The sequence below is a fragment of the Pan paniscus genome, chromosome X (genome assembly GCF_029289425.2).
Source record: "Pan paniscus chromosome X, NHGRI_mPanPan1-v2.0_pri, whole genome shotgun sequence".
Lineage (NCBI taxonomy): Eukaryota > Metazoa > Chordata > Mammalia > Primates > Hominidae > Pan > Pan paniscus.
In genome coordinates this window covers 1,425,001-1,435,493 of record NC_073272.2, presented here as the reverse complement: position 1 = coordinate 1,435,493, position 10,493 = coordinate 1,425,001, and the positions used below count along the sequence as shown (strand labels likewise).

General features: G+C 42.0%; 1 protein-coding gene across 1 annotated transcript in view; it reads left to right on the top strand.

The window, feature by feature from the left end:
* The first annotated feature begins 620 nt into the window (after positions 1–620).
* P2RY8 (P2Y receptor family member 8) overlaps positions 621–10,493 on the top strand; it is a 76,188-nt gene continuing 66,315 nt past the window's right edge. Inside the window, exon 1 of the mRNA XM_055106416.2 lies at positions 621–1,063. The gene's annotated coding sequence lies outside the window, so the exon portion shown is untranslated. The remainder of the gene's footprint in view (positions 1,064–10,493) is intronic.

Here is a 10,493-nt window from a genome sequence, read left to right as displayed (position 1 = left end):
GCCAGGCTGGTCTCGAACTCCTGACCTGAAGTGATCCACCCGCCTCGGCCTCCCAAAGTGCTGGGACGACAGGCGTGAGCCACCACACCCAGCCTGGCTTGAGGGATTGATTCTACCATGTCTTTTCCCTGAGTAGTGGTTCAATATTCACTCATTCTTTCTCAGTGACAGATCCTTCCCTCTCAACCTCCTCCCACGAGTGACAAGAACCAACCGTTGCTCCTCACAAGCAAGGATACCAGAGCTCAGAAACCTGGTTCTCTTTCCTGAAACTGGCCAATCCCCCATGGGATGTTGAGGATATGAGCCTGCAGCGCCCGTGACCCACTGTGAGAGCCGGAATGATCAGTGCCCAAGGTCTGTTCGCTTGTCACAGTCTCTGGCTGTGTACCAAGAGATGTCGCAATGAGCACAGCTTTAGAGTCTAAAAGGAAACGTGTTCTGTTCTTTCTTTGTTTTGTTTTGTTTTGTTTTGTTTTAATTTCAGAAGAAACAGGAATCGGTTCTGGAGCATGCCACGGCTCTTCACTGCTGCTTACAAAATTCAGAAAAATCATTGTCCCTCTTTTCCTCACTCTCAGGGTTGTCTTAAGAGTAGGGTCCCCTGCGAGCCAGTGATAGGGAGGTGGGCGGTTAACGGTGCTGCCCAGAGACACAGCGACGTTACTCCAGTGGGCTCAGCCCTGCACATGAGCGTTCAGACAGTTACAGAGGAAATTTCACAACACACTTCCTTTCCACCTAAGCCTGAGTCGCAACCGTGGTTGTGCGCTGGGAGGTGGAGTTTGCAGAATTTGCATTCGGAGACAGTCGTGCCAGCCGGTGGGCCACCCAGCGAAGCGGCCGCCTTTGCAAGGTTGCTGGACAGATGGAACTGGAAGGGCAGCCGTCTGCCACCCACGAACACTTTCTCAAGCACTTTGAGTGGCCACGGCTTGCAAGCTGGTGGCTGGCCCCCTGAGTCCCGGGCTCTGAGGCACGGCCGTCGACTTGAGCGTTGCATCCTGTTACCTGGAGACCCTCTGAGCTCTCACCTGCGACTTCTGCCGCTGCTTCTGCACAGGTGAGCCGCCGAGCTGGACTTTTATTCTTGTCCTGCACTGTCAAGGGAGAAGACAGGGTCGCTGGGAGGGTCCCTGTACGGTGAGAACATGGGGGAATACGGTGCAAACTCCATGAGGCGTGTTCCCCTCACGCTAGAGCAGACCAGGAGTGCAAATTTCCTGGGAGGAAGACTTTGCACAGCCGCTTCGTCACTGAACTTTGGGAGGCTGAGGCGGGCGGATCACGAGGTCAGGAGTTCGAGACCATCCTGGCTAACGTGGTGAAACCCCGTCTCTACTAAAAATACAAAAAATTAGCTGGGCTTGGTGGTGGGCGCCTGCAGTCCCAGCTACTCGGGAGGCTGAGGCAGGAGAATGGCATGATCCCGGGAGGTGAAGCTTGCAGTGAGCGGAGATCGCGCCACTGCACTCCAGCCTGGGCGACACAGCGAGACTCTGTTTAGAAAAAAAAACAAAAAAAAAAACTCATTCCATGAAATGCGCCTCTCTTGAGATTAACCTTAGAGAGGGTAAGCAGCTGCGGCTGCTGCACGTAACCCATTTATGCCTGAGGTTCAGTTTTTTGAATGTTTGCAATGAGACCTTGGGGATGACCTTGAGCCGTGGGATATAAATAACTCCCAAATGCTTAGCGTTCCAATAATGGAAGAGTAGGCATAAATTAAATGGGTTTTAAAGCCCTGTGGGTGCCTGGATGAGCACGGTGGCCCCTCGTCACCCCCTCGGTGCCAGGGAGACCCCAGACCCGGGTCTCACGGCCACCTCAGACCTCATTTGTACAGGTCCGCTTAGAAACCCCAATTCCTTGGGTCTTGTCAGGTCTGTCCCCTAAAAAGCTGAGAAAAGGCAGAGGGAGCTGCTCTGGGAATTTCAGGCCACACACACAAGGCCTGCTGTGGCGCTTTAGGTCCCATTTCTATAAAGGGGAACCATGGTCACGTGGCTCTGTTCCCAAAAAGAAAAGGGTGTGTGTGTGTGTGTGTGTGTGTATGTGTGTGTGGTTGTTTCTTCCCATGTTGTTATCTTTACGTAACGTGGATGAGAAGTCTGAAGCGCGAGAGCCCTAAGTGAAAACCGCTGAGGAGCTGAAGCCCGTGGGGAAGCAGGTGCACCTGACTGCGCCGTTCAATCCCTCCTTCCCGTTCCGTTCCTCCTTGCATAGCCCACTTGACTTTGGCAAGCAGCGCCAGATAGTAGCATATTTTGTGTTTACGGTGGTGACAGACGCCTGTAATCCCAGCACTTTGGGAGGCCGAGGTGGGTGGATCACTTGAGGTCAGGGGTTTGAGACCAGCCTGGCCAATATAGTGAAACCCCGTCTCTACTAAAAATACCAAAATTAGCCGAGTGTGGCGGCGGGCACCTGTCATCCCAGTTACTCGGCACGCTAAGGCAGCAGAATCACTTGAACACAGGAGGCGGAGGTTGCGGTGAGCCAAGATCGCGCCACTGCACTGCAGTTTGGGTGACAGAGTGAGACTCTGTCTCAAAAAAAAAAAAAAAAAAAAAAAAGGAATTATCCCACATTGGAAAAACAGTACTTTCATTTAGGCACTGCCAGACAGGTGCCAGCGTCCTACGTGCACCAGGATGCTGCCCCCTTTCCCAAATATTGGCGTCCCCCACCCCCCAGGGGGACAATTAGGTCAGAGGCTGAGAGAGGCGTGCATGGGACGTACGGGATGGTGGGTAACCCTGTGTTTGTAAAAGCACATGCTTTTCAGATGCCTTCTGCCAGGTCCCCGCCTGGCTGCACCATTCAGACTGACCAACCTTGGGGTGGGTGGGAGAGGTGAGGTCCCCTTGGAGAACCACAGAGACGCTCCCTCCCTCCAACCCTACCCACACTGCAGTTCTGAGTTTGTCACTTAAAGCTCCAGGGAAGAAGCGATGGCTTAGGATTAACAACAGCAGAGTAGCTGTTGCCAGTGGTGCATACGCACAGCCCTGGGCTTGGAGAGGCCCTTTCCCGGGCAGATGGCCCCCTCTCGTCTGAGTCTCTCTCCTGCAGCCCTCTCCTTCAGCCCTGCCTCTCCATCAGCACCTCCTCCTTGGCTGTGTCTGGGCATGGTCCCCAACCTCCCTCCCCCAGCCCCTCTTCTGTCCCTACAGGCAGTGGGGTGGGCGGGGCAGGGTCCAGGGATCCCAGTGTCCACCTGGAACCCTGCTCTTCCTCTCTCGGGTTAGGAGATTCTGCACGGCCCCTGGGACACACACAACACCCTGCCTACACCTGTTAAGGTACGGAAAGGGCGTGGGTGGGATGGGTGCCCCCAGGATCACCCCCAAGGACCAGACTGAGCTCAGGGGACACCAGGGAGGTTTCTGCAGTTCACAACGTCGCTCCCTAGGGATGCAGTATCTGTGTTCATTTAGGATAAAGCAACAGATACACCTGTGTGTGTGTGTATATATATTACATATATAATTATATGAATAATTATATATAAATAATATATAATATATAAATAGTAAGTATATGAATATATAATATATGTAAATATATAATATATTATATATAAATATATAATATATGTAAATATATAATATATGTAAATATATTATATATAAATATATAATATATGTAAATATATTATATATAAATATATAATATATGTAAATATATTATATATAAATATATAATATATGTAAATATATTATATATAAATATATAATATATGTAAATATATTATATATAAATATATAATATATGTAAATATATTATATATAAATATATAATATATGTAAATATATTATATATAAATATATAATATATGTAAATATATTATATATAAATATATAATATATGTAAATATATTATATATAAATATATAATATATGTAAATATATTATATATAAATATATAATATATGTAAATATATTATATATAAATATATAATATATGTAAATATATTATATATAAATATATAATATATGTAAATATATTATATAAATATATATTATATGTAAATATATTATATAAATATATTATATGTAAATATATAATATATGTAAATATATTATATATAAATAATATACAAATATATATGTAAATAATAAATAGATAAGTATATAATATATGTAAATATGTAATATAAATAATATATAAATATATAATATATTTAAGTTATAAATATATAACTATGTAATATGTAAATAATAAATAATATATGAATACATAATATATTTAAATAATACATATATAAGTATATAATATATAAATAATAAATAATATATAAATACATAATATATTTAAATAATAAATATAAATATATAATATATAAATAATATATGAATATATAATATATTTAAATAATGAATATATAAGTATATAATATATAAATAATAAATAATACATAAATATATAATATATTTAAATAATAAATATGTAAATAATAATATATAAATATATAATATATTTAAATAATAAATATATAAGTATATAATATATAAATAATAAATAAAATATAAATATACAATACATTTAAATAATAAATATATAAGTATATAAGATATAAAGAATAATATATAAATATACAATATATTTAAATAATAAATATATAAATATATAATATATAAATAATAAAAAATACATAAATATATGTTTAAATAATAAATATGTAAATATATAATATATGAATATATGTATTATTTTTGGCAATCTCTTTTATTTGCCTCAAGAAAGCACACTCCTCAGAAGATTTTTTCAGAAGCTGATGTGTGTTTTTGTTGGTTTGTTTTACACTTTTTACTTCCATAGGTTTTGGGGAAACAGGTGCCATTTGGTTACACGAGTAAGTTCTTTAGTGGTGATGTGTGAGATTTCAGGGTATCCATCACCCAAGCAGTATACACTGAACCCAGTTTGTGGCCTTTTATCCCTCATCCTCTCCCCAGTCTTTGCCCTGGAGTTCCCAAAGTCCTTTGTGTCATTCCTTTTTTTTTCTTTTTTCTTTCTTTCTTTTTTTTTTTTTTTTTGAGACGGAGTTTCACTCTGTTGCCCAGGCTGGAGAGCAGTGGTGCGATCTCGGCTCACTGCAAGCTCCTCCTCCCGGATTCAAGCGATTCTCCTGCCTCAGCCTCCTCCTGAGTAACTGGGATTACAAGCATGTGCCACCACACCCGGTTAATTTTTGTATTTTTAGTAGAGACGGGGTTTCACCATATTGGCCAGGCTGGTCTCAAACTCCTGACCTTGTGATCTGCCCACCTCGACCTCCCAAAGTGCTGGGATGACAGGTGTGAGCCACCGCGTCCGGCCATTGTGGCATTCTTATGCCTTTGCATCCTCATAGCTTAGCTCTCACTTATGAGTGAGAACATACGATGTTTGGTTTTCCATTCCTGAGTTACTTCACTTAGAATAATAGTCTCCAATCTCATCCAGGTCACTGCAAATGCTATTCTTTTTCATGACTGAGTAGTATTCCATCATAAGTATATGTATATATGTATATACATCATATACATATATACATATATGTGTATATATACACATCATATACATATATACATATATGTGTATATATACACATCATATACATATGTGTATATATGTGTGTGTGTATATATGGCACACATACATATGACGTGTGTGTGTGTGTGTGTGTGTGTCAGTGCCGGCATTTATATATATAAATACACCACAGGTTCTTTATCCACCTGTTGATTGATGGGCATTTGGGTTGGTTCCACATTTTTGCAATTGCAAATTGTGCTGCTATAAACATGCCTGTGCAAGTATCTTTTTCGTATAATGAGTTACTTTCCTCTAAGTATCTTTTTCATATAATGAGTTACTTTCCTCTACCTAGATACCCAGCAGTGGGATTGCTGGATCAAATGGTAGTTCTACATTTAGCTCTTTAAGGACTCTCCACACTGTCTTCTATAGTGGCTGTACTAGTTTACGTTCCCACCAACAGTGCAGACATGTTCCCTGTTCGCTACATCCACACTAGCATTTGCTATTTCTTGATGTTTTGATTATGGCCATTCTTGCAGGAGTGAGGTGGTGTCGCATTCTCCTTTTGATTTGCATTTCCCTGATCATTCGTGATGTTGAGCGTGTTTTCATGCCGCTGAGCCGGGCTGGGACCTTGAGGGCTGCGTTGATGCTTTTGTGCAGATTGCCCTGCTCCAGGGGAAAGGTGCTGGTGCCCTGAGCAGAGGGACGTTATGGAAGCAGGATGTGTGGTTTTCTAGCCAAGAAGGTCTTCATGGGAGGGAGGAGTCCCATGAGACTCTCCATGGCTGGGCAGGGAGTGGCACAGACAGAAGCAGGTAGCAGGTGCCAGGCTGTGTTCGTTTCGGATGATGAGTTGGTGGAATGGCAATGTGCTGTCCAGGCTCCTCAGGAGTTCATGAGCTGGGGGTGGGCTGAGCATGCTAACCCCTCGGGCTGGGCACAGTCAGGCTGGGAGGGGGCCTGGACATTGTTTACGGGGGGACTCTGTAAGCAGGGGGACCCCTGATGGAGAGGGCATGCAGGAAGTGGGGCAAGGACAGATCTTGGGATAGAACCAATCATGAGACACAAAAGGCACAGGCTGTCTGCTGGAGCACTAGTGACATTTGGGGCGGGGGAATTCCCTGTGGTGGGGCCATCCTGGGGATGGTCGGGTGTAGAGCAGCGTCCCTGGGCTCCAGCCACAAGGTGCCAGGAGCACCCACAGTTGTGACAGTCAGAAATGTCTCCAGATATTACTCAATGTCTCCAGGTAGCAAAATCACTTGCTCATCTATCAGTGTCTTAAAGATAGATGGGTGACAAATTAGACAGACAGATAGATAGACAGACAGACAGACAGACAGACAGATAGATAGATAGACAGATAGATAGACAGACAGATAGATAGAATCGATAAATAGATACATAGAGTAGATAGATACATATATACATACATACATAAATTAGATAGGTAGATACATACATACATACATGGATAAATAGATTAGATAGATAGATACATAGATACATGCATAGATTAGATAGATGATAGATTAAAGAGATATATAGATAGATGAAAGATAGATAGAATAGACACATGCATACATAGATATAGATAGATAATGGTGATGATAGATAGATAGATAATAGAGATAGATAGAAAAGATACATACATAAATTAGATAAATAGATATATACAGACATAGATTAGATAGATACATACATACATGGATAAATAGATTAGATAGATAGATAGATGCATAGATTAAATAGATGATAGATTAGAGAGATACATAGATAGATGAGAGATAGATAGGATAGATAGATACACACATACATATAGATAGATAATGGTGATGATAGAGAGATAGATAGATCAATCAGATAGACACATTGATAGAATAGATACATACATACATACGTACATAAATTAGATACATATATACATACATACATAGATTAGATAGGTAGATACATACATATATACATGGATAAATAGATTAGATAGATAGATACATAGATACATACATAGATGCATTAATAGATTAGAGAGATAGATGATAGATTAGAGAGATACCTAGATAGATGAGCAATAGATAAGATAGATAGATAGATATGTACATACATATAGATAGATGACAGATAGATAGATAGATAGATAGATAGATAGATAGATAGATAGATAATGGTGATGATAGGTAATAGAGATAGACAGATACATACATAGATACATGGATACATAGATAGATAGATAGATAGATAGATAGATAGATAGATAGATAGATCCATACATACATACATACATACACACATAGATGCATAGATACATAGATACATGGATACATAGATGGATGACGGAGAGAGAGAGAGAGGAGAGATTCTCTATACTAAAAGCAGGATCTTTCCACGTCAACACTATAGACATTTGGGGCCGGGTGATTCTCTGTGGTGGGGCCATCCTGTGCAGTGTAAGGTATTGAGAAGCATCCCCAGGATCCACCCACCAGATGCCAGGAGCACCCCCACAGTTGCGACAACCAGAACTGTCCTCAGACATTACCCAGTGTCCCGTGATGAGAAAAATCACCCCTAGTTGAAACCACCGTCAAATGGTAGGCAGATAAATGATAGAGATGAGAGATAAATGCTAGAAAGGTATAGATAGATGACAGACAGAGAAGATTAATAAATAAATAGATACAGGTGCCAGATAGAGAGCTAGATATGATATATAGATAAATTGATAAATGATAGATATGATAGATAGATATATATGGATAGATAGTCACTAACAGAGACTCTCATTCTCAGGCAGGGTGTCAGCCTCAGCACTGCTGCCATGTAGGGCTGGAGGATTCTCTATGTTGAGCCTATCCTGTGCGCTGCAGGGCACTGAGCATCTTCCCAGGCTCCACCCACCACACCCCAGGAGTACCCCCTCCAGTTGTGACACCCCAAACTGCCCAAGATATAGACAAGCATCCCCACTGGAACAGAACCTCCTGCAATTCTGAACCACAGGGTGAGAGGTAGGCAAGATAAGACAAGATGATCCTTCCAGAGACCTGGAAGGAGAAGCAAGATCATGTCCCATCCCCCAGGTTTCAGGGAGAGAATGGGCTGGGTCAAGGGACTCTGGATCACTTCCTTCCATTTCTCCATCTCCCAATGTGCTGTATGCATGCTCTTGTTACTATAATAAAGTAAGTAGAATTGAAGAGACTCTGCCGTTACAAACCACACATGTGTAGATTAAGCAGATATTCCCTGCACAGGTCAGGTCTCAGGGGAAATGGAGGATTTATTCTCCACCTTTCCAAGACCAAGGGCCCCGCTGTGTGTACATGTTATTCTCATCAAACATGCTTACCTGCCCGAGGACTAAATGCTGGCTTCCACATGTGACATTTTTACTTGCAAAACTGGATCAATGGGGAGCGTCATTTATACTGTCCCATGCAACAAAGGGAACTGAAAAAGTGCAGGAATGAGGAGACTCAAATCCACACGCATTCAGAGACTCAAATCCACACTCAAAGAGACTCAAATCCAACTCATTCAAACAGACTCAAGTCCACACTCATTCAAACAGACTCAAATCCACACTCATTCAAAGAGACTCAAACCCACACGCATTCAAAGAGACTCAAATCCATACTCAAACAGACTCAAGTCCACTCATTCAGAGACTCAAACCTACACGAATTCAAAGAGACTCAAATCCACACTCATTCAAAGAGACTCGAGTCCACAATCATTCAAAGAGGCTCAAACCCATACGCATTCAAAGAGACTCAAATCCACACTCATTCAAAGAAACTCAAATCCACACTCATTCAAAGAGACTCAAATCCACACTCAATCCAAAGACCAGAGCCAGCCTCTTGGAAGCACTTGCTCCTCCGGGCTTCCCTGGGACGTTTAAAGTGGTTTTGAAGATGTCGTGTGAGGATGAATGCAAGACTTTGAGTTCACACGGTGCTGACTGGCAGCGCCTGCTGCTCAGAGCTGTGATGGCCTCCTCAAGGGGCAGTTGTGCAGCAGTAGCTCTGATGGAATCTCCAGGAACCCACTCTCCAGCAAGGAGCCCTGTTATATGCATACCTGCATGAGCCTCTCAGCCAGTGGTTGAAATGGGCATGTTGCAGACAGCCTCTCTGTGAGATACAAGAGATGAAACCTGAGGCTCAGTGAAGCTGGAGGCTTCCCAGGCACTAGCTGCTCAGTGAAGGCGCTGTTGTCCATCTACAGTGTCCATATGTCCATCACAAGCTCTTGGCATGAACACAGGAAACTTCTAGGATACTCAGGCTCTTACCCTGGGGTTGGAGGCATTCTGTCTCCAGGTATTTATTTATCACTCATCTGTTCTGGGGGTGGAGGAGAATGAGACTACTCCTGCACTCAGGACAGGGACAGACCAGCAGGTGGCCACACGTGGAATAGAAACAGGAGATACCCCTTCAATCTCAGCCACAGGGAATGAATGAGCAGGGTCCCTGTAGGGGCTGTGACTTTGTAGATGAGAGACCAGAATAGATTACCATGGCCTCAGTACTGTTTGTTGGATGGTTGAATGGATAGTTGCATAAATAGATGGGTGAATGAATAAATGAATGAATGAGTGAATGAGTGGATTAGTACATTAGTGAGTGGATGGATGGATATGTAGAGAGGTGAATGAAGAGTGGAAGAATGGATGAATGGATGGATGGATAGATGGATGAATGGATAGATGAGTAAATGGATAAGGAATGAATGAGTGGATGAATGAATGAATGAAGGGATGATTGGATGGATGAATGAATGAGTAGATGAATGAATAAATGGATGGATGGATGAACAGATGGATAGATAGGTGGATGAATAAGGAATAAATGATTGAATGAATAGATACATGAATGGGTGAGTGATAGTGGGTGTATTGATAAATGGGTGGATGACTGAATGGATGGATTGAAGGATGAACGGATGGATGG